At 37.3% G+C, this 24489-nt stretch overlaps 1 protein-coding gene across 2 annotated transcripts in view; it reads right to left on the bottom strand.

Annotated features, from left to right (window-relative positions):
- Positions 1-24489, bottom strand: part of PDE7B (phosphodiesterase 7B) — a 290370-nt gene that overhangs the window by 239436 nt on the left and 26445 nt on the right. Inside the window, exon 2 of one of the 2 annotated variants that reach the window (XM_045524588.2) lies at positions 15045-15230. The exons of the other annotated variant lie outside the window; for it this stretch is intronic. The gene's annotated coding sequence lies outside the window, so the exon portion shown is untranslated. The remainder of the gene's footprint in view (positions 1-15044; positions 15231-24489) is intronic. 2 annotated transcript variants of the gene reach the window in all.

Raw genomic sequence — 24489 nt, forward strand, 5'->3', positions numbered from 1 at the left:
GAGCTTCGTGCTAGCAACTATATAATTACTATTACATAATTATATACTAACTTATTAGTTAATAACCTATTTTAACTCTTTCTTAGTCATGCTTCTGGCACAAGAATGTAGGTTAATTATACAGAGTAATCCTCTAATATGTTTTAAAAGTATGGGGTACTCTTATAGAAATTTTCTTCGTATCATGAAGTAATATCCTTGGCTGGGTAGAAGTCATATAATCAACGAAAGTTTAAAAATACAGTTAGTGAGTATTAAGTGTATCCACAGGCAGCACCTATGTTCCTAAGATAGTGACTCTAATCTTAGCTTGTGGAGGAGTGGGACCTGTGGGTGTCAAGATTGCCCCAGTATCTTCTCAGCACCAGGTACTGGCAGATGAGAAGACAGACTCTCGATGGATGTCGTAGTGGGTCTTCTTGGTTTACATCTCACACTCTCCCTGGTGTGAACTCATCTGTAGTCACAGCTTTGACTGTGTGTTGGCAACATCTATGTGTCAAGCTCAGACATCATTCCTTAATGTCACTCACTATTTCTGTTGACCTTAATGAACATCCTCACCTGTTCCCACAGACACCACAGAAGCAATATACCAATCAGGGATTTGGCTCGCAAGCGACAGGAATGTGTGCTGACTTAGGGAAACAGCTGAGGATGTTACTGTAGCCATAACCTGTAGCTTCTGCTATAAGTAAACACGACAGAGTGGGAGGTTTGGTCTACTTGTCCTAGAGTCACTCCCAAGATCACACCTGCATGTTTGTTGAGAAACCCAATGCTGGAGCCACTGACTTGTAGACACTGAACACTACATTCTTGTCCCTTCCAGCCCTGGGCTCTGTACCCCACCTTATCACTGACCCCTGCTGCCCAGACCATTCATTTTCCATAGCAACTCTAGAGAGCAGTTTAAAAAAAACTATATAGATAAAACTTAAAAAAACATAAATATGGAAAAATAACATATTATTGTAAAGTGTCACATGCAGAGAAGTGTATAAATATTTATGCACAATTTAAAGAATGATAATAGAGGATCCATGTACCCACTGTTAAGCATAAGACATAGAACATCACAGTACCGTATCTTTGAGATCTCCTCTGCTTTTTCCCACACTCACATTCCCTTCCATCTATCCAGAGGAAACACCTGTTCTGAAATTTATATTGTAATTATCTTCCTTTTCTTTCTCACTAGACCCATCTTTATAGATATCCCCCAAATAATCTGTTATTTCATGTTGCTTAGTTTTGAACTTTATGCCAGTGGAAACAGACAATTTGGATACTTGTGCTTCGTTCTTCAAAACACATATTTCCAAGCTTCCTCCATGGATGCAGCTGTAATTTATTCATTTTTACCGTGATATGTTACTCTCATGTGTGAATATATACTACTACAACTTATTTATCCTTTCTGCTTTTGATAAACATTTGGGTTGCTTCCAGGTTTCTGTTTTTGTTTTGTGTAAACAAAACAATTAGCAATGATAAATGAAACATTAGCAATGATAGTCTTAACATTTTCACATGTGTACTTGTAAAAGTTTCTCTAGGTAAATGTCTGGAAGTAAAATTGCTGGCTTGTAAAACAGATGATTAGTTAATATTTTCTAAGGAAGCTGAACTAATTTATACACCTACAAGCAGTTGATGAGCCTTTTTGTTTCTCCACAATACTTGACACTATCTGATTTTTAAATTTTTGCTAATTTGTTAAGTATATAATAATATCTCACGAATTTAACTTTGTATTTCCCGATTTCTGGTAAAATTGAGCATCTTTACAAAAGTTTATGGGCCAACTTCTATTTCCTTTGCTGTGACATGCTTTTTCAATCGTTTTTCCATTTTTCCCCCTATGGAGGAATTAATATTTTTTTCATATTGAGTCTTTCTGCTCAAGAACATGATACACATGCTTTTTTTAAGGCTATAGTTAAAATTATCCAAAACTATTTATTCAATAAATCTTATCTTCTCTGTATAAGTCTTGTACATCTTTTGCAGGATTGTTCAGTGCTTTATACACTTCTACTAAGTTACAAATGTAAATTAAATTAAAATTACCTTATCTATTTGCTTTTTTGTGTATGTATAGAAATGGAGTTGATTTTGTATATTCAAGTTTTTAGCCAGCATATTATGAATATTCCCTTATTTATTATAGTAATGAAGGAATTCCAGGCCTGAGCATGGCAGAGTAGCTTATATTGGACAAAGCCTCCTTCTGCTAATAACTAGAGAAGCCTAGATAAAATATAAACAAACAGTTGACTGAAGGAACTGTACAACCAGAGCAAGCAGAAAATGGGAGGAGAATGATCCTTGAAAGAAAGGGGAGCACATATTTCTTTGTGGTGCCAGGGAAGATGCTCAAGTGGAAAGGCACAATTTTACTGGCTTAAGGAAGGAAGGAAACAAGAGGTCCGTTAGGGCTGCAAGAATAATTGGAGATAGAAGGGAACACCAAAGAAGAAAAAAGCCTTATGGAAGTGACCCTAAAATCTCTGCACAAATGCCTCTTAAATTGTTGGCTGACTCCTAAATTGAGCAGGAAGGGTCTCCAAGCATCCTACAGGAAGCAGCCCAAGGCCATCAGCAGGAGTTAGACCAGAACTAAGAAAAGATTTCAGCAGAGATTTCCTGGTGTAAGAAGTTTACCGAGTATTAGTCTACTTCAGTTATCTTCCTCTCATCTTACCAAGTCATTCTTCTCTTACCAAGCTTTTCATGAGCTGGGAAGAATAGGTGAGATGGGCAATTAGGAATCACTTTAACTGGTCCAGCTGGGTTACCCTACCAACTGTAATATGGAAGTTAAAAATGCACATGGGCTTAAGAGAAATCTCATTAACCACATTTGCAAAATGACATCCTGGGAAAAGCCTAGAGGACTAAAAAGAAAGCTTCATTAAAATCTAAGTCAAAATAAGAAATACAAGTATTCATGTTATTGAAAATATTTGTGATTCATTATGTGAGGACACTGGGTGTGTTCATACTGTCCAGTTTATGCTTACAGAGGAAATTTTACATACTCCAGAACTTCAACTCTTTCTTAAACTGAAGATAAAATCCAACACAAACTAGCAACATAGAGAAGACACCTGGAACTTCATGCAAGGTTTTATATATAATGTCAATTCTCGGCGGAGGAGATTGGGTGGGCAGGAGCTGTAAGTTCTGCTGTGTGTGGTGGGGTGGGTAGTGTAGCATGATGAACGTTCAGAGGACTGTGAACCAGACTGACCAAGTGTTGGCTAAATATCCAACATCAGGACAGAAGCAGAGCTTGGAGTTTCTCCAACATTGTACAATTGTCACCAGTACATCTATCAGCAGACCAGCAGGTAAACATTTTGATGATTGTTTGGTAAAGAATTTTGAAAAGTTTTTTGATAAATTTTAAGATATCTTGAAGAAAATTCTAGATTTTTCCCTTACCATTCTATACAAGAATGTTTTTTGTTACAGGCTTTTAACTGTGCCCACCTCAGGCCTTATCATAGACCTTGACTGAGCCTCCACCATGGGCCTGCTCTGCCAGGTCCCCTAACTCATGCTGGTCTGAGCACATTTACTGAACGGTTTACTGCCAAGCAGCCAGAAAGGGAGGGTTGCACTCCTGAAACAACAGCATCCGATTGAGAAAACAGGGTTGAAGAATTCTGAATGTACAGGATTCCTCTTTATAATCTGAACAAAGAGGAGGAACATTATAGGGCTACAGAAGTACAGAGAAGGAGCCTTGCCTTCTGCCCTTGCTCTGCCACTCCTCGAGCAATCCAGCCAAACAACGTCTGCTAACACCACTCCGAAAAGTGACCAGCGTGCATTCCAGCGGCTTGCTGCACAATCAGTCCTTTCTGTGCACAAAAAGGCCTGGGATTCATGCTGGCTTTTGCATAGTGCATTGAGCGTCATGTTGGCCCACTCCCCACGCCCTTGCACCCACACTGAGAAAGAAAGAGAAACATGGTAAGACTGTGCTCACTGACGGTGACAAAGGTCTTCAGGCCCCAGGCTTCCAAGCTGTTTGGCCATGTGCAATCTCAACTTTGATGACATTCGCACATTTGTAATATTTTTATAAACAATAATAATCCAAAAATAAATCAGAGAGGTTTATGAATTCTCTGAAAGAGAAGGAGGCCATGTAATGATTATCAACAAGGGAGACAGTATTGAATGTTCTAAGTTTTTAGCTAAGTTAAAAGATTTTGGAATCTGGGTGGTCTCTTTTCTCACTTTCCTCCTGAGGTCTATTTACTTATCAACTATTAAAAAAAAGTATTCATTGCCCAAATCCTGTATATATACAAAGACTAAATATCACTTAATAGATTAAAGAATTAGATCAGGTAAAAAAAAATAGGATTCTTTAGCCAGAAAAAAATCCAGTTATATTTACTAAATAGAACATCCTACTTAGGAAAAACTCTCAAATATGTTAGCAGTACTTTGATCAGTTTTTCATTTTAGTTATAATTCTTTAAATCAACTCTTTGAACTTGTTACATTAACATAACAATGTGACCAAGACTAGCTACATAATTTGCAGACCATACAGCAAAATGAAAATGTAAAGCCACTTTTCATTAAGGGGCTTCAAGGATTAAGGATTTCAAGATCCTGTAATAGACTGTTAACCCAAGTATGGGCCCTTCTGAGCACTAAACCCTTCTAAGTTTTCAACCAAGAATGCAGCCTGTGCAGCTACATAGGTTGTGTATCAGTGATCCAGCCCTGATTGGGACTTTCAGGAAGGTAAAAATTTTATAACCCAGATTTACAAAGGATAAATAAATTTTGCATCTGCAGAAGGGAAATTAACTCTTAATGAACAGTAGTAGGTCATATACTGCATTACTCATGTAGGATGAATAGGAACAGCCAACGCTGATCTCAGGTGTATGCAGACCTCTTCAGAGACCAGGAAGGACAGAGAAGTTAAAAACTGCCTTCAAGTTATGGTGATGCTGTGATTAAAAGTAATACTATTAAGCCAGAAAGAGAAAGAAGAATACCATATGCTATCACTCATATGTGGAACCTAAAAAAAAAAGAGGGTACTAATGAATTTATCTACAAAACAGAAACAGATTCATAGATATAGTAAAAAGTGTTATGGTAACTGGTGGGGAAAGGGATAAATTTGGGAGTTTGAGATTTGCAAATGGTAACTACTATATATAAAATAGATAAAAACAAATTTCTTCTGTATAGCACAAGGAAATATATTCAATATATTGTAAATAACCTTTAATGAAAAAGAATATGAAAATGAATATATGTATGTATATGTATGACTGGGACACTGTGCTGTACACCAGAAACAGATACATTGTAACTTGACTACACTTCAATAAAAAAAAAATTACAAGCAAAAAAAAAAAAAAAGTAATACTATGTCCCTATACATGTCAAAGTCACTTTACATCATAGTATTTTATGTAATATTACACTATAGCTAGTATCATATAGTTGGAAGACCGTGACATGGTTATAAACACCACTTATTGAGACCATTTTGGGTGAAAGTTGGCGAGAAATGTTAATTTCTTATCAGAATGTGCATTCAAACACGGAGAAAGTACTGGTTGAGGTGACTTGGTGTCTATAAGCATCTCTGGGTTTTCAAGACTTGTCGTGGCCTAGAAGAAGATGACATTTGCAAAATCAAGTATACAAGGGATGTGGGCTATGTGTTAGGGAGAGAGGTTCGCCTGGAGATCCTCACTCTCAATAGGTACAACCCAGCCTCGCCACCAACACATGAACAGCTGTCATGAGGCTAGTAGATGGTGCTCTGGGGTCTCAGGAACATTCGTTTCCATTTCCAGGTGGAGATACTTACTTATTCTAACTCACCACAAGGTCAGGTGCTTGCTCCACTTTGCAATAATTTGGCCTTTGGCAAAGCAAATATTCTTGGCCTTAAAAGCCTTGAAAAAGTCCAGTTTAAACATACAATTTCTTGCCCATTCCCTGTGGTATTCAAATATAAATAAGACATTTGGTGTGATGTGAACAAACTCTGAAAGGAGGACAATATTTAAACCCAAACTGCCTTTTATTTAGTGCGTAATATTTTTGAGGAAGAGTGTTCTATTCAAATGAAGAGAGGAAAAATAGAATAAATTTACACTACATTTTGATTTTGAAAAACTTAAAAGTACTTTCTTAAATATTTCTCATATATCTCACTTTTTAATATTTATACAGTGGTTTTTCTAGGACCTCATATACTGGATGCCAATTTTCATTTGTGCACATACTCGTGAGAAACTGAAATTTCACTCAAAAATATCTTATTAATTCACCTAAAAATGCCAGAGCTTATATATAAAACTCTGAGTTCACTTTTAATTGCCTTAAAAGGGAATTTAATGTTTTGATGCCATTTTAGATTAAATATGTACTATTAACTGAAAATACATTAAAATCTGGCCATGGACCACTTGGGCCTAGACTTGTATACAGTCTTCCCAATACTGTTTGAGCCATGTAGACTGCAGTAGAGTATAACAACAAACATTCTCAAATACAGAAATTCCTTTTGGTATCATCACCTCCAAAAAAAATTCCAGGACCTTCCCAAATACGTGGGGCATTAGTGCAGGCCCCCTGCTCCAGCCAAGACAATGAACAGTATTTAGTTTACTCCTGCCTATGGATACAGCCTGTGCAGGGAAGAAGTGCAGGTAGTGAAAATGCAGACTTGGGTTAAAATTCAAGCCTTCATCAGCTATATGATCATTGGCAAGTGGCAACCTCCCTAAACTCGGTTTCTTTTTCAATAAAATGTCACTGACACAGCTTTGCTCATTCAGCTTTTGCATAAATTAAACAGATATGAGTTGTCCAGCACAGTTTGGTCCAGTGTAAGTGCAAGCAAATCTAAATTTCCTTCCCTATCTATTCACTTTGTTTCTATGTCTCTATTCCACATTACCTAGTAACTGCCTATAATCAGAATTTAGAATGGTTTGGTACCATGTAAATGCTTTCTGAATGGAAAAATAAACAAATTACTGTCTGGACAGCGTAGTGGTTAGATTTTAAAGCCATGCTGCCTAGTTTGGAATGCTCAGCTGTGTGACTTTGGGCAAATTACCTAACTTCTCAGATCCTTAGTTTCCTAATCAGTAAAATCAGCAGGATAACAACACTAACCTTAAGGTTGCTGTGAGGATTGAGCCAGGCTGTACCTATCAGATATTCAGAGCTATGTGATTAGTAACTACTCTTTTTCTTATAGTTATATTTATACTATGTAGAATGCAATTACCAAATGTATTTGACTTTACTGTGTAAAGCTGAGCTGGGGACTAAGCACAAATTATATTTTCTTGCCAAGAAAGTCCTTTAAAATATTTTCGAGGGCTAAGCCATAAACCCAAGATGGATAGTAACATCAATAGCAGGACTGGAGATCAAATCTGGAATCACAACGAGAGTAACTAGATGTGTTTTTCCAGTTGTTCATCTAATGATTGTTTATCAGCCTTCTGCACTGAAATTAGGAGGAGGCCATGGCAAGAGGAATATTACTTAGAGAATGTTCGAGAATCTCAAATATCCTGTGTTTCACATAACTGTCCTGTTTCACTTGATGTGTAAAAAGGAGACCTTGCTTTATTTTCCACATTATGTCTACTGCTGACTCAGGGCACAAAGAAGAACAAATTGTGTAATTTGAGTTGAGAGAAATCATTTTTGCAGTTGTTCTTTAAAAAAAAAAAAAAGGAAAAAAAAACCCCTCACATAATGAGCCAAAACTTGTCTAGAGATCTGTGTGCTCCGCTTCCATTGACGTCACTTGGAGGTTGTGTGGGCAGAAATTGGCTGACTTCCTCCAGCATGTCTTTTGAAAACTGAGCATACTGAAAAAAATGCACCCTTTTCATCTCAAACTACAGTGGGGAGAGGCGCATCATAAGCAATTCTCCTGTTTACATCTAAACAAACACCTATAAAGCTCTGACAGACATCCACAGAGAAAAGAAATCTTCTTAGTGTCCAGCAAAGGAAACAACATCCTATCTGTAAAGAGAACTGCAGGCTGTTACAGCTGAAACATCTTTACAGATGATCTTGTTCAATTTCTCCATTTTTCACATATGGAAACTGAAGCTGAGAGAGGTTCAGAAACGTTTCTGAGGTCAGACAGGGTCCAAGGCAGGATTAGAACCCAGGCATTCTGGGTTCTAGTTCCTTGTACTGTACAAGGCAATTGGACGTATAATAATCAACGTTTCTCCGCACTTCTCTCTAATTATATAAATCCCAAGCACTGAAGTGACTGTCCTTGGAAACTAGGGGCTTTGTGTACTGCAAAAGTTACCAACTGCTGAGATATGACTAAGTGAGCTTGGTCCGCAGGATTTGGAGATTGTGGAGACAATTAGGGGCTTCTGGGTACAGCTGCTCCCTGGAGATTGTGCTGCAGGGTCTAAAGGAGCTTGAGCCTTCCACCTTGACCCTTCTCTGTGCCATGTGCCCTGCCTCCCAAGGCTCAGAGAGGCTACCTTGTGCGAACAGGAGGAGCAGGGTAGCCCCAGCTTCACTTCAGCTCCCCACCTCTTTTAGGTTTATTCTTCCAAAGTTATGGTCTCTACACATTCATTGAAAAATATTTACTGAACATCCACTATGAACCTGGCTGTGAACTTCCAGCCATTGAAAATACATGCAAAGTTTAAAGAATCACTTAATAATGATGCATAATTCCTACTTCTCTCACCAAATAAAGATCCCAAATAAATCACAGTGAGCTTCAGCAATCATCCTCAAAGACACAGGAGAATATATAGATTTATTTTGCTCCTGAGTATAGATTATCACCTATTATTTAAGTAGCCTTGTGCATTTAAATCCATAATTTGCTCATTGCTTTTACCTTCATTTTGCTTCTTCCTAAAGAGAAACATTCTTCACTGGTAGCAGATTACCTCCTCTGCAGCCATTTGATTTGAAGATCCCCAGCAGTGGTTGCCACTTTAGTTTCTTTGGTAAATGTCTGTGATGGTCAAATTCCTAGCAGTCCTGTAAGTGCTGGTTTAACATTTTATTTTCCCCACTACAGCCATTGATGCTGCATGTAGCATCCAAAAATCTCTGGCAGAAAGGCTTGGTAAGGCTTTAGAAGGGCCAAGGACATTCAGGTTCATGGTCAAACATCAGATACTGAGAATAAAAGCTATGGCGTCAATCTAAGGTAAGATCTAGTTGAATATTACCGGAGCTAAGAAGACCTGCCACTGATCATCAACACTGAAATAACTGAGAGAAGCTCCAAGGTCAATCAAATATTCTATCAACTGGAAAAACTGAGTATGGAAGGCTATTCTATACATGAGGATTTTGAAAAAAATTACAGAATAAGAAAATTATCTAAAGATACATAGGAAGAAATAATTATTATTACAGCTAAGAAAAAAAGATTTAAGAATTTGGCTTCTAAAACAGGCAGCAAGTAGACATGCCTTCCATGAAACTGGAGCAGAAGGACATAAGGAGACAGTAAAAGCAAACAAATCAGGATGAAAGCCAAAAACAACAAGCTGATTTAAAGATAACTGGGTGAATAGGGTAGAATTGAAAGAAAACTGTAAGTGCAATGGCAATATCTGAATTATCATTGAGAAGAATAAAGATCGGAATTAATACTGCATAAAATTGAATCACAGCCAGGATAAACAGGAAACTCTTTAAGAATGTACCTTTAAAAAAACAAAACAAATATAAAGACTGCTGAAAACAGTGATGGCTAGTATGATAGCTATAGAGGACAATATATTAAAAATCCAAACAAAAGTTTACTGATGTTCCTAAAGAGGAAATAAAGTGAAGTAATGAAGACATAGCTAAAGGAATATTTTTTGTGTGCTGAAAAGAGCCATATACTCAGATTGAATAAGCTCACTACACCCTAAGAAGTAAATCAAAAAAATACGAAAAAGAAGTGTTCATGCTAACAAACCACGTGGCAGAGGTTTCTCCCTTGTAAAAAGATAAAAAAATATTTTATAAAAACCAGGAGACATGAGGAAAAAGTTAGCTACAAAGGAATGATCTTAGACTACCTTTAGACAGCTTGTGGACAACATCAAACTCTTGAAGTCAAATAGGAAACAGCTAGAATTAGAGTTTTAAAAGGGTGTTAACAAAGAATTGTATATAACATTAACTTCCAGAAGTCATGTAAGGAAATAACTAAGAGTTTTGAGATGAAATGCATGTTAATACAGAATCATGGACAGATAGCTGTCGTCCACAGACATATGTGAAAACAACTGAAGGACTTTGTGGTATGTGCAACAGTTTTGAAAATATATTGCCTGTGGATATTTCTTTAAAATTTTGCAAAAGGTCTTTATTGAAAATGAAAGTGAGAGGAATAAAAGACTACTATAAACATAACTGAGTCCAAAAAGGAATGGTTATATCCTTATTCTTATTTATTAAGAATATTCTTATTTCATAAATAAGAGTTACTATTCATAATATAGAAAGAGTATTTGTAAATCAATATAAAAATATAAATATCCCAGCGGAAAATAGGCAAAGGATATAAACAGGCAATATGGACAAAAACACATGCACTTTTTAAATAAGCCATTTTAGAATATGTTTACACCTCTAAGTATATCAAAGCAAAACTAATAAAAGAAAAACTATTAAATATTAGTTTTTAACTTATTCAATTGCAAGGTAGATTATATACACACACACACACACACACATATATATATATATATGATTCTGGAAAGGGTACAGGGAAAATGGGATTCTTAATTACTAAGTTGCAGAACTCTTCTGAAATATAATTTGGCAGTACATGTCAAAAATCTTGAAAATGTTTATAACATTTGTCATCAGAGTTTTACTTCTAGAATTTTTTCCCTAGGAAATAATTATAATTTACTCCTAAATATAACTATAATAATATTAATCCTTGGGTTTTTTATAATGAAGCATAAACAAACTAAATGTCCAATAATAGATAAATTAAATAAATTTTGTATACAAATTTTTGGCCATGACAAATGATGTTTTGAAGGAATTTCTGATCCACATAAAAGACTGGCTAAGTTTTCTCTCCCTTTTTTTTAAAAGCATGATTTCAATTTTGTGAAAATGTTATTCTCTCTTGCTTGTCAAAATGGCCAAAATTCATCTGTACTTTATGGATGGTAGAATTGTGAGAGATATTAATTATATGCTATGTGCTCAGTACTTTCTAAGTTTTCTACAATAATATAGAAAACTGCATACTTTAAGATTGGGAAAATAGAATTTTAAATAATATACCCTTATCACCAGAGGGCATGATTATAGGTCATTATTGTCTTATATTCTATAATGTTAACTATTTTCCAATATTTTAACAGTTACTTTTATAAGAAGAAAAATAAAGTTTGTGTTTTTTCCCAAAGAGTTTAGTTAGGAGACCAAATATGTGTCTATTAATTCATCAAATAATTATTGAAATACGTGATAAATTTCTGCAGGAATTTATGTATTTATTGGCAAACAATGGAAACTACAAACTGTAAGTGTGAGTTGCCTATCCAGTACATACTGCCTTTTTCTCTTTGTAAACTCAATGCCAGTTCTGATCCGGGTAGCAATGTGTCCTGCCACAGTTGGACAGACAAGCTTTTAAAAACATTTATTATTATTATATTTATTATTATTATTATTTTATTTCTTTTTGGCATTGGTTTATAACAGTATGTAAGTTTCACGTGTACAATGAACTAAACTTTTGGAGGACATATGCTTTTAAAACCCTCTTCCACCTAGAAGTGACTGCCAATAGTTTTAATCAATAAAACGTAAGAAGCCTGTAAAGGCTTTTACTTTACAGGATACAAGCAGCAAGCATGGTTTTTAAAGTGTCCCTCTCTTCCTCATGCCTTAAATCTGGATGTGATGTCTGGAACAGCAGCAGCAATCCTGCAATCATTGTAGGGAAGAAGCCTGAGGAAAAGACCAAGAGCTGGCCCTGACTTGGTTCAGCTATTCAGTCAAAGTGGGTGGCCACTTCAGAATTTTGTGAGGAATAAACTCTCGTACGTTTAAACCACCGTAAACCAGGTTTCCTATTGTTTCTAGACAAACAAATACTGATAAGCCATAGTGCTAACTGGTTTCTGATTTCGTTTTATTTGCTAGGAAGCACTGCTAAATCAAGTGTCCAAATAGAAGTAGTTCAAGTGTCACTTTTCTCTTTCCTTTATGTTGTCTCAGTTCAATATTTATTCTTAATTGCCTAGGTTGATATTGCTTAATTTTGTTAGAATTATAAATCCTTTGGCAAGTTAGTGAGATCCTCATACTAAATAAATGTGCACTTTTCTCTGTTGGCATCTGTCCCTCACTGCCTTTCTCTTCTGCAGAGTTCATGGCCATGGGTGTATTCAACACTGATTTGAAAATAGGGCCATTCATCCTGTTGCCTTCAGCAAGCAAGAAGCTTTGAAAGAGAACAATATAAAAGTAGAAGACACTGTTCCTATTCTTACGAAACATGAAATCAAGTTGGGAAGATTAAAACACATATTTTTTTGTCTCTGTCTCTTTGTGTCTCTGTCTCTCTCTTTCTTCCACAAACACACCCCAGTGGGAAAGTACTTTAAGGTTTCAAATAAGTTGCATTCAACAAGCACTCTCAGAGTCTCTGCCTGTGCCACGCCCTGTGCTGGGTTTTGGAAATGTGAAGGTGAGAAAGACCTTCCTACCTTCTGAGGCTTAGGGAACACACCTAAGAGGATCACTGTGACAGCAACCTATTGCGAGTTCTCGAGTGGGGATGGGTGTAGGCTGCTGCGTATGTGAGGGAGGTACCAGGAAGATCTTCTTGAGGGAACCCACATCTAGAAAGATGAGGGGTGCTAAACTACATTGGAGATAGTATTTCAAGCAGAGGAAAGAGCATGAATACACAATGAAGAGGAGGGAGTTGGTGGACCACAAGTATTTAACTACTGCCGTAGCTTTAAGTGGAAGGCAGGGAGGGTCAGAGATGGAGCTGGAATGCAGCCAGCAGCAAGATTATGGGGGTGGGGAGGTGGGGGGGTGGGAAGTACACTGAGGAACTGTTGAATGGTATGAGCTCCTGCTCAAGGAGCCTTGAGTTTGGAGCCAGACTTATTTTGGTTTAATTCTCAGCTTTATCACCATTTTTTGCACTCTTAGGTACATTCTTTCATCTCTCCATGCATGTCTCCTTTTCTTCATCTATAAAATGATGATAGCAAAAATACTTTTATTAAATGAAAAAAAATGCACAACCTAAAAGTTGAGAATTGTGTTTTATTCAGTAGACTTTCTGAGGATTTAAGCCTAGAAGACAGCCTCTCAGGTAGCTCGGAGGGACAGCTCTGAAGAGGTAAAGGAGGAGCCAGGATATATAGGAGTTTTTATAACAAAAACCAAGTAGCTGGAACATCAAAAGACTACTGTTAATTAAAGAAAACCAGACATCTCAAAGTTAATAAATTTAAAGCTTTTCTATGTATGGGAAGATGCAAGAGTCTGGGTTTATTGAATTCATTCCTTTATTAGCACCTTAGCTATCTGGGGCAAGTATCCTGCTCTCCCCCATCCTGAATACCCACAGGGCACACAGTCAGGGAGGCTACAGTGGCTGATGGTTTGATGGCCTCAACATCCTTCGTTTACTGTTTATTGGCAACATTCCTGTCCACACTTTACAGTAGCAATGATGATAGTAGACACGTGGCAAGGATTATGGCAGATATATATAAGGCATTTAATACATTACCAGACACATAGTAGATATTCAATAAATGGTGGCAATGAGGATACCTGAAGGTTTTACAGCAGAAGATTGACTTAATCAGATGGTAACAGGTACACAAGAAGGGGTTGGGGCTGTGAATGTGGGTGCTAAAGTCACAAGGCCTAAGAAAGTGCCTAGAGTGGCATCTGTTTGGCCAATTCTGGGAGCAGTGGCTCAAGAATAGTTATCCTGTGACACAAGGGAGGTTCTTCTGGCAGTGACTCAGAGGACTGAGTCAACCTACTCTATAGGAACAGGTTCATGGGAACTAAGGCTCATGAGTGTTAGCTCTACTTCCAGCTCTAATCCACAGAAACGTATCAGATGCAGAGAAAGACATGTGGAAAAGGGTAAGATATTCTCAAGATGTCTGTTTCACAGGAAGTAAGGAAACTGGTACAAATGGACAGGAAGGAACACTTATGGCAGCAATATGGAAGGTGATGGAGCACGTGCTAGTAGAAGGCAATGGCTGTAGGAGAACTCTGAAATACTTGTCATTTCTGTCAAAATCCCCTTTGTATTCTTTTTGCTCTCTACCTCGTTCTTTTAGCCGATTTACTAATGACTTAACAAGCTCTGTCAGTATTCCACAGAAGCCTCTATTTATAGGTACAAAGTTCTGCTTGGCCCTATGCTTTAAGTGTTTTCATGAGGCCTTAGCGCCATTCCAAGGCTACAATGAGTGTACTTTTTAGCCACTATTCCCAAACTGTTCTTGCCCACAGCAGCCCTACAGAAACCTACAACCACATTTAATACTGATCTTTGTTAAAACTCTTACTGGCAGACTGGCACTGAACATAAGGAACACTGGGTAAAGGACTTCTTTCTGGGTCAAGAATGGGCACACTTGTGCCTGGCAATGTTGGCAGCTATTGGAGACAGGTCACAGGACACTGGGTGTCTTTCTGGTCCACAGGCAGATGGTTCTCTTCCTGATCTAGCTTATCTGAAGCCAATAAATGATAGGGACTCTATTAATAATGATTATGAGCAGTAAAACCTAAGGAAATCAATTTTCAGATTGCAAGCTAGACTGGAATTTTATTTCACAAAGTAGAAATTATGATTGAATCCACCTGAGTAAACATATTCTCATATTTAGCAGGGTCCATCTTGTACTGAAGTGTCCACATGTTTCATTTTCAGTTTAAACTACATTTTCAAGATATACTGTACATTTCAACATAGCTTGGAGGAAAGTTAAATGTGTGCCACATACCCTCTTTGGACAGGTTAACTGTGCAGAGCTCACTGGAATCACGCAATTTGGTAAGTGAATCTTGGGTGGAGGGAAGGTGGGAGGCTTTTGTTGGGGGTTTCCTCTCTCCCTGGGTCTCCATTTGCCTCATGTTTCTCTCTTAGAATAGAACTTCCTTGCTTCCTTAGAGTCCTCACCTCAAATCACCTTTCAAGAAAAATGGGAACAAGTTAAAATTCCTGTTATTGTGGCTTTGCTGAGACCTTAAAATGTTTCACTTCGTAACTCCTTGGAATTCTCCGTATTTAAACTCATTTGAAGCCAAGTCAAGGTATTTTTTTACCTGAATATATATATACATGTAAATTTAAATTCATTCCATAGTCTATAACATTTAAAATAGTGTAAGTTAATGGTGTAGATTAAAAAATGCTATATTTGAAATAGAATCATAATAACTAGCTTACAATATTTAACAAATAAACCTCTAACTCTCTTTGCTATAGAGCTAATGCATACAGGTATGGTCAATGTTTTGACCTATAAACATTTAAAAATATCAAGGCAAGTTTGGGAATAAAATTTTTTGTGATTGGTTTTGTTACTGTATTTCAGTAGTTTTCATAATTGGCATCATCTTAATGGCTCTTTCAATTAATTTTTAGTAGTAGGTGGGATATAAATTATGCATGAATACATAAATGGATCAGGTTTTTAACTAGAATAAATGCCTTTGGTGACAGTTTAAAAGAGCCACTTTAAATCAGCTTGTAACATCTATTTTTAAAAGACATCAAAATTTGAAGTTAAACGTTCTCTTTTTACTTCAGTGACAATGGTGTAATTATTCTTGGGGTTAAGAATATACTGTCATTATTAATCCCTGGATAACAGATTATCAAGTCAAAGATTCTATAATTGTGTACCTGCTATGTGCTTGTCATAGCAGGAGACACAGGATGAGCAAGAATGGCTCTTATTTCTATAGGTGTTTGCAGTTTGATAGAAAGTCTAAAAGAAGGCAAAGTAAGTGCATAAGTGAGCTACAGAGTCAATGTATGTGGGTTCAGAAAAAGGCAAGAGCATAAGTAGAGGGAGAATAGGAAAGACTTCATGGGACATAAGTTCAATAGTGAAGGTGGAAACAAAACGCACATTCCATTTACACATTTTCAACTCAGTCCATTACAAATACACTGTACCTTAAAGCTTAAGTATCTTTAATAAAGATACTGAGAAATGGTTGTTATAATTCACAAGAAGGTGACTACCTGAGCATTTCAAGTCATATCTTCTATTTATGAGCTTGGAATGATAGCCTATAATATCAACCCACATTTGGTCAATATTATCATTCCTAGTTATTTTCAGTTATCAGTCAACAGTATTCAAATAACATGGAAAAGGTGAGTTACTACATTACCTTATCCAATACTACGTCAGTATTGACTGCAGTAATTATTTAATGACTAGAAAGGCTTTTATTTCATTTCACGTATATCACTAGCACATATACAAAGTCTCTCCTTGTGATAGAAGTAGGCTTAAGGGATCTTAGAAGTCATATGGTTCAAATAGCTTTTTGATGCATCTGTTATAAAACTAAAGTGTTATGATAGTCCCGTGAGGCAAAACTGATTAATAATGCTATTTGGGAAGGTACTTGAAATAATATCAACTGTATCTGCTTGTTTTGTTGTTTCAGATTAGTTGTTTGATTCCTGAGTTCTGAAAGGAGGTACAAATGAGCTGTTCTCACCCAGTCTGGTCAACCAAAGATGTACTTAACAGCAGCCCAAAAAGAGAACATGAATATAAAGTAATGAAGCTGATTTCTACAAATGTCACTCAAACACCTGTTAAAATAACTTCTGTTTAACTTTCAAAACTCAGTACGTTCAGTCAACAAATACTTGAGAATTCACTAGGTATATAATGAACAATAATAATTACAGAAAAGAAAGGATGAAATTCAAGTCCATACGTAGATAATGATATTCCTAGTATTCACTTTCAAAATTCAATTTTTGGGGCCCCAACCACAGACCACATGCTCTTCTATCTGAGGGATGAGGGAAGGCAAGAGAAATTACAATAATGAACAAAACTAGCACACGCTCTTCCTTTCTGAAGCTCATAGTCTAGCTGGGCTAAGATCACAGAAGACACAAGGTAAATGTGGCAGGCTCCTTCCAAAGGAGTTTGTGATCTGGTGGAGAAGATCATAGATATACAACTACAAGGTAGAAAACACTTTTTCTTAACCAGGGTTATCATAAAAATCACTTGGGAGCAATTTTTCAAAATTCATATGCCTGAGTTTCATTCCAGACCTAAGTAAATGAAAATGACTGGCAGTGGAACCCTGGAATGAACATTTTGGAAAGCTCTCCCTGGACGATTCTGGCAAGGACCTCCAGTTAAGAACTCATAGTCTAAGAAGTCTTTTGAATCACCAGCCTCAGTTTTGCTCTAACTTCATTACAATGCATTCATAACTTTCATAATGCCTTCAGAGGGTTGCCGTGTTTTTCCCAGCATAATTGAGACACGTGGAGGGAATTCTCAACCCATGGTAAGAAAAGATAAAACCAACTGGCCATTTCAGTGTCTGGCATGTATATTCTTCCTTTGGTCTTAATGATCTATGACTTTGTGTGCACTCATCTCTGTAAAGATTTCTATTTTAATGAGTCTCACTCTTTCAGATTCTCTTCACCCATCATTTTAAAATTATTCTGTGGGTTCTCTCATTGAAATTATAACTATTACTTCCACTTCAAAATCTAGTTCTCCTAACACAGCACAATATTATAGTTAAGTTAATCAGAAAGATTAGGAATGTCTTTGCTTTTTGCCTAGGGCTGGAGGAAAACATATTACCCCTGTAAACGCAGCATTACCTGTGGAATAAAGAACGGCTATGTGGTACCCTGGCAAGATGTACATCCCAAAACTGCAGAAATTGACATCTGTAGAAATTGCAGTAGAAATCCTCTGAATCCTGGGAGCAGGGAAACAGGAGCTTTTCTGGCAAGTGGCTTACGATTGTAGAAAAGGGAAATATGCCTTTCTTTTATATTATTGACTTTTAACAATCATAGGTGAATAAAGACTTCAACTCTAAGTAGCTTCTTGGAGAACGGGTTGTTCATGAGTAGAGAAACACCAGTAGAGCAGGGGCACCCAAAATATCACAGTAGTGAGTTGATGAGAGACACATTCACATTATCAATTTGCATTTTCCTCCATGGACCTAAGAAAGTGCATATTTGCTTTCCTGGACTTAGTGCAACTTGTCTCATGCCAACAAAAAAGGTGAGGCTACAGCTGTTGCCTCATTTGATCCTTCTCCACATTCTCCTCCTATTCATTTCTGTTGATCTATAGCAATCTCAGGGAAGATGGTGCTGATTCCTGGGAGAGTTTATGATGCATACTTAAAAATGCCAGATGTGCTGACTGCCATGCTGGGTTACCAGTGGAATCAAGCTGCACCTTTGAAGCCATGCATAGTTTCTTCCTTCTGTTTATCTCTAGTAGGACAAGTCCTGCTGAGCATGAATCATTTACATGCACCAGAGTGAAACAAATCAATGGCAGGGCTCTGATCTGCTACTTTGGCCTGTTTGATCCGCAGCTCCAAACACCACAGGGAAGGTCTAGAACCTATCTAATAAACTTACCACATTAATAAAGCAGAGAGTAAAGGACAGTTTTATAAGGAAATTCTTGACTTGTGTACCACATCCCGACATTGTGTTTCTTCAGAAATCTCTGATAATAGAATTTTTTTGAAAATGTCATTGTTTTATCAGAGCAAATTTGTAAATTATTATCAATCATGTGTAATACAAAGTAACAAGGAGTATAGCTGGTACCCTCGAGTCCCTGACCTATTCCCACTCTGAGGGTGGTATGAAAAAGAAGCGAGATCTTCCAGCTGCAGCAGGCTGGACGGGATGGGCCCAGAGCCAGGTCCTCCCGGGCTCAGGTTGGCAGTGGTTCAGCAAGAGACTGAATGGGCTTAGACCTACACTCTGATATAGGCCTGGGGCCTCTGTTGGGGGATCATATTAGCCAAACCTCAGGACTTCTCTAGAAGAAACCAGTTTCCTGAAGAGAAGTTAAAGATGTTCTTGAGAATCTGCAAATTGGCGTGACCTATGGAAGATCAGACTGCTGAGTGAAGAGATTCCATTTCTAGTCTCAGGCAAACTTCAAAAAGTAAGTTCTGTTCCTAAAAAGTTAGGTTCAAAAAGAAGTAGAATATGGTGCCACCATAGTAAAGGAAGATTAGAAACTAACAGTAAAATTAAGTGGAGTGGAAGAAAGGCCTGGGACATAGTGACTCTCTCACTGTGGGCTTGTCAGGAAAGAGCATCACCTCCTTTTTTAAAGCTTTAATGAGGTATAATTTAGCCATAAAATCCACCCATTGTAAGTCTAAAGTTTTATGATTATTGGCTTATCCAGTTGTGCAATCACCTCAACAATCCAGTTTTAGAACATTTCCATCATCCCCTAAATTTCCTGTTGTCTAGTTTGCCCCCAAGCACCAGCTTCAGCAGCCACTCATCACTCACCTGCTGTCTCTACACCCTGGTCTTTTAAAAAAATGATAGCTGATTTACATTGCTGTACTAGTTTCTGGTGTACAGCACAGTGATTCAGTTATAATTAAAATATTCTGTATAAATATTGGTTAATTACTAAGGATATACTTTGGCTTAACAATTTTGAAAGCAGAATGCAGTACAAACATTAAATAAATACCAACACCTCAGTGTATATTGAGTATACGCTAAACAGATCCTTTCATATGTTCCTACTTTTTCCAGTAGGATTAGAGTTTAGGGAAGACTTCTTTTCTCTTAGGTCTATGCAATTAATCTGCAGAGAAATTATAAAATGCTCAAAAGTAAGACTTACTGTTATATGTTGAGCCCCTAGCACAAGGCCTTGCATACAATACAAATGTTTAGTATTTGTCAAGAGAAAGAAGATAGAAAGGGAGGGGGGAAAAGAAGGAAATGCCCCTTAAAAGATTGTTACTGTCCCATAGAGGTTTCTTTGTCACAGATGTTGCCTCTCCAAAGGGCTGTCTCTTATTCTCCTGGACATTTACAAACAATTAAAGAGAACTGTTTATAGAGGGAAACAAGCATTGGTTTTCTGAAAGGGTGATGTACAAAAACTGATTTTTCAAATACTGAAGCATAGAATGGACTGATGATGGAGAGATCAAAGCCTGAAAGACCACTGAGAAGGTGTTATCAGTATATGCACAGATTCATCAAAAATGCAGCTCTAGGCCAAGGTAGTGGCAATGAATTAAAAAAAAAAAAAGCAGATTCTCAAGGCATAACGAAGACAGGCTCTACTGGACATTGTGACTATCTGGCTCCATGGAACAGGGAAGCAAAAGATTGGGAAATGAATGTGACTGAAAATCTAGACTCTGAAATAGAGGAGAATAGATATACGATAACAGAACTAGAAAGTCAAGAGAGGAGTTGGTTCTGGGGCTTTAGAAGATCTTGAATGAGGTTCTACACAAGTTGAGGAGACACTATGTAAACTCTTTCACTTTTACGTGAGTTGATGTGGGCTGCCACTGACGAGCTGTGAGATCTCAGGGAAGACACCTGATTTACCAGGTGTAATCTCCTCATCTGTAGACTGCTACTTGGGTAAACTGGTACTATAGTTCATTCTAACTCAAAATTTCTATAATTTTACTAATTTTCATCTTAGGAAGACAGCTCAGAGGAAGAGCCTGAAAAACAAGCAAGAGATCTGAGTTCAGGGATCATGAAAAGAACAGTGGAGAAGACAATGGGAAAAATAAACAGGACCAGGACCTTAAGTGTTCAGTAAATACCTGCTGACTAATCAATAAGATTAGAAATACAGAAAGTCCGTCAAAACAAGGGAAGGGAGGGTTCTAGAAATACTCCTAGTTGCCAACAATATTAAACATCACAGTCAGTAAAAGAGAATAAAATTCAACAAAAGCTTTTGGATTGGTGTGTAGGATGCCAGTGACTTTAAGGAAGTACTGGGACCAGTCTACAGATTTTGACATGAAATCCAAGAGCCATGATTAAGGAAGGGTACAAGAAGGTCCAGTTTGAGTGTGGAGGGCTCAGGGAATCTAGGGAGCATTTCTGTACTGTAGAAACAGAAAAATTCTAAAAATTATGAAAAATAAATACATACTAAGTGGCCCTAGATGGACCTAATTTATCTAGTGTAAATCACACTTATTGTTTAAGGAAAATATGAGGCTAGTGTGAATCCATAAAATATATAGACATATTTCTATATTTATTCCACATGGACAGTATTGGCACCCAAATTCTATGAATGTGTGAGATGTGAGCTACTAAGATTCAGAAAGGACAAGAATTTATCTATATGTACTCAAATAATTCAAAGTAATTCAAAGATTATTTTACGTAAGACATTTATGAAAGAAAGTCATATTCTATTATTAAATGAGTTTTTCCTACCAAATACAAAATAAAGTTGAAACCCATTTGCTGATACATAAGTCAACTATGCAGATTTAGTCATGTCCATTCAATCTGGTGAGGCCGGGCAGAACCTGATGAGAAACTGACTCCCTTCATTGGTGATCTGAGTATATCAGAATTGAGGACCCCAGTGGGAGGGGGCTCAGCACTGCCAGGGTGGCCCTGAAACAAATGCTGTAGGTCTCAGTGGAAGACATTTGATGACTTAGGACTATGCAAACATTCCCTGGTTATTTGACCCATATTTAAAGCCCGAAATGAGTCTAGACTAAGGTCTGAGAACACAGCCTAGTTCAGTGGTTGGCACAAGTGAGCATTTGATGCAAGTTCTATGAATAAAGCATGTTTCTCCTCAATCTTATTGGCAAAGCTCTTTAACCGTGACTGCCCTGTTAACTAAAGCACTGTCTATTCCAGGCTCATATTTCAAACAATAAACACCATCAGATTTTGCACACACAATTAGAGAGCACTTTTCAAAGAAATCTGTTTTACTTTCCAAAGACTTGATGGCCCAGGAGAATTAACATCAAGAGATTAGACATCAAGAGATACTCTGTCTCATTTGGCTTCACTGAATTCTTATTATTTGAGCAGTAGAAAATTGAGCATCCTTCAAGGTCTCCTGTTGAGAGTTTAATGTCACTGTCTTCAACAGAGCTGTTAGGACATCTAGTATATGTCCAAATGATGCAGCAGCTTCTTTAGCTGACAGTGACCCACGTTCTTGGCCATACATTTAACACGTCTTTGGCAAGAGCGCCCCCTTTTTTAGGATATACATTAATATTTTAATGATGGTCATAAATTGTATATGACCAATCCATTCCCCCAAATCAATGGCATGGTTTTTATAGGAAACTTAACAAGTTGCAGAGTATCAGTAAAAGTAAATCAGGAACACGAGGGGCTTGGATACCTTGACACTTCAGGGAGTGCCTGGAGTCACTGAGGAGGCTTAGTCTGAAGAGTGGGAGATTTGTCTTCCAGTTTCAACTTCTGCCTCATGAAAGGGAGAGGACATTTCTTCTCTGTTGTAGTAACAGAGAAAGACACACATGGATTTCAGCCCCATCTAATGGAAACTTTATAATAACTTGAAATGTCAAACTACTGGCCATCTAGTGAAATACTGAGGTCTCCACCAGTCATTGAAAGTTTCCAATAGGGAAAAGTGATAATCTGGATTTTCACTATAGAACAAATCTAGTTAATAAAATAAAAATTATAAATCAAGGGTACACATAGTGCAAAAACAAAAACTGCTTTAAAAACCTGCACAGACACTGCAAGGATTGAACACTTTCTCATCATCCCCACTATTTCGTTTGAGAAGCGAACCTTGCTATACACGGAAATCTTAAGGGAAAAAGTCCTGTAATCCATCTGTTCAATCTGTGAAGTATATTTATTATTGAATAAGGTTTAAATTGAGGAAATTCTTACAGGAAAGGGGCAGAAAAATGGATGAATGGGAAGGGAGAAGTTGAGAATGTTCAAACCAAAAGAAACAGTGGATATGATTTGATATTGAGGGGAAACAAACAAAAAAGCAACAGGAAGCAGGAGAAACACAGAGGGAAAGAAAGTTGAAAACAATCTTTTCTCAGTTGAAGATTTTTTTTTTTCACACGAATTACATAGAACATTTTAGTCAGCACTCTGAGGAACTCAGGGAAGTAGGAGACAATTTAACAAAAGTCTTTGTTCCCGGTGGTCACACTGCACGCTAATAAACAAGAACTTGGTGTGTTGTGGATCTCCAACAGGAGAATTAGCCACAAATCTAGCATTTAATAGGCTTTGAGTGATTCCCCTAGACGAATCAGGCCAGCTGCTCCTGGTGGCCTCACTTCCCATCCCAAACCTCATCACTTGCAAATTTCAGTCCGACTTGAGGAATGGTTCCAAAGCATATTGTTAAAAATATAGTAAAAGAATTTCAGCTTTACATGATAAAGAGTACAGCCATCCGTGGCTGTTTCCTGAAAGCTTGGTTCCAGGGCCCCCCGTGGATACCAAAATCCATGAATGCTCAAGTCCCTTAAATAAAATGGTGTAATATTTGCATATAATCCATGCACATCCTTCCATATACTTTAAATCAACTCTAGGTTACTTATAATATCTAATACAATGTAAAGGCTGTGTAAATAGCTGTAAATATAATGCAAATGTTATGTAAATAGTTGACAGAAGCAAATTAAAGTTTTTCTTTTTTGGACTTTCTGGATTTTTTTTGGCGGGGGGAATATTTTTGATCCACAGTTGGTCGAATCTGGTGACGTGGAACCTGCGGATATGGAGGGCCAACTACTCTTATTCTAAGCCTGTTCCACAAGTTAAAGTAAGCGGAAGGATGAGGAGGTTAAGTTAAGTCTTTCTCAACTTTGTTCTAAACAAAATTTCAAATATTTTCAACAATGTGTCACAAAGGGAATTGTGTAATTATTTTAATTACACAATACAATTATTTCAACTGCATTCTTCTGGACTATTTTGAGCTCCTCTAAAGTAAAATCCCATACAATGTAGAAAAAGAGAAAAGCTCAGAGATACTGGGGACTTGCTAACAGATTGGATTCTGGGGTCTGCTCACGTTGCTTTATTTACATTAAACTTTGTCTTCATTAACTTATAACCCCTTTTGGTCTTTAGGCCAATGGCTGCTCTAGATTTACAGGTCACTGCAGTAGGTATTTGTTATTAAAAACATGTTGCAGGACCTGGATATTGGCACTCAGACTCTAGCACTGGACTTACTCTTTCTTTTATACAACATTGTGATTCTAATACAAACTGTCTCAAAGATACGTCCCGCATGTAGCCTGATAAAACAGCACAGGCCACTTGCATGTTCCAAAACTGAAATGTCATAAAAGCAAATGATGCATATCCTCCCTCTGGGGCCTCTGTATCCCTAGGCT

Source organism: Camelus bactrianus, chromosome 8, assembly GCF_048773025.1.
Source record: "Camelus bactrianus isolate YW-2024 breed Bactrian camel chromosome 8, ASM4877302v1, whole genome shotgun sequence".
Classification (NCBI taxonomy): domain Eukaryota; kingdom Metazoa; phylum Chordata; class Mammalia; order Artiodactyla; family Camelidae; genus Camelus; species Camelus bactrianus.